The sequence below is a fragment of the Empidonax traillii genome, unplaced genomic scaffold, assembly GCF_003031625.1.
Source record: "Empidonax traillii isolate 1590-97213 ecotype Southwest subspecies unplaced genomic scaffold, ASM303162v1 scaffold882:size376633, whole genome shotgun sequence".
Taxonomy (NCBI): Eukaryota; Metazoa; Chordata; class Aves; order Passeriformes; family Tyrannidae; genus Empidonax; species Empidonax traillii.
Genome location: NW_020956075.1, coordinates 358,023 through 359,385, shown reverse-complemented (window position 1 = coordinate 359,385; position 1,363 = coordinate 358,023).

Genomic DNA, 1,363 nt, shown 5'->3' with positions numbered 1-1,363 from the left:
CCAAGGACAGGCTTTGCTGGCACATAGCTGGGTTCTTCAGGGGCTCGACTGTTCTCTTTGCATTTCCTCTTTGGTCAATTCTTCTTTGCACTTACTCAAGGAAAGCTCCTTTTGTGCAAGGCAGGTTATCTGTGAACAGAAACCCACCAGAGTGCCCAGGGCCCAAGGGTGAGCTTTGCTTTTTCTTTTTTTTTTTTGTTTTAACAACTTATGGTTCTCTTTTCTAACCACAGGAGCTTCCGCCCTGCCCAAAAACCCCTTGTCTGCTTCACCAGAGAGGGCCCTTTCTGCTGCCTCTGGGTGACCACTTGCACATGGGGATGGGCGATGCTTCCTGGAGCTTGCAGATCTGAACAAACAGAATTTACTGCAGTCAATCAACATCTCCCTAAATAATCAAGATATTAAAAGTCCTGTTATTGTTAACCAAAACAATCGACAGAGACTACTTTTGTTACCCCTCAACCATTTCTTTCTGAAACAAACAAATCCTACCTTCCTTGCTCAGACCAAACTCCTGCTGAAGTTGGTGGAATTGGGAGTAGCAGCAGAAGAGGGATAGCATGAGGGAAACAAAACATTACAGAACTGTAAAAACACAAGAAGTAAGGCCTTTTAATCCAGATTTACTTTCTCAGTGCAGCCTCGTATTACAGTAGATGAAACAGTAAAAACCCTAGGAGAGAGGTGGCATCACAGACAGAGGACGTGTTGAGTGAGAGCATTTATTTCTAAGTCACTTTATAGCGAATTCAGGCCCTGGATGCGTTTTAGAAAGAAGCAACACACGCCCTTGAGTAGAGATTGAACTCATATCCTTATTCCTCATCTGTTTATCACTGGTGCCTGTCAGCACCAGGATTGACCCGGATCCTCTGCCTGAACCCTGTCACTGGGAGAAGAGACGACGTTTGGCCTTGGGAATCGTTTTGAAAAGCTCCGGCTTTGGAAGGAGCTGTGCCTTCGGGTGCAGTTCCCAGAAACGGTGCTGCTTATTGTCTGGGTGTCTGAACTCCCTCCTGTCTCCTCAAATTTGCCAGGGCAGAGTGCAGGAGGTGCAGTCACGGTGTAGAGAAGGCAGGAGATGTGTTTATGTGCTGACAGCTCCCGGGAGATGATCCAGAAGCCCAAAGGTGTGGATGCTGCAACGTGTCAGTTTGTTGTGCCGGGTTTGGTGTGGGGCTTCCCCTGCACAGGCCTAGAGAGAGAAAAGGGGTTTGATTTACTTTGATGGGAAAGGAAGAGAAGGGCAATTAATGCCTGATGAGCTGATGATCTTGTTTAGCCTTGGTCTGCAGCCAGGGCAGGCTGCACAATGTTCCTAAATCCTCTTTGTGCTGGTGAAGGATTTGGCAACATTTCA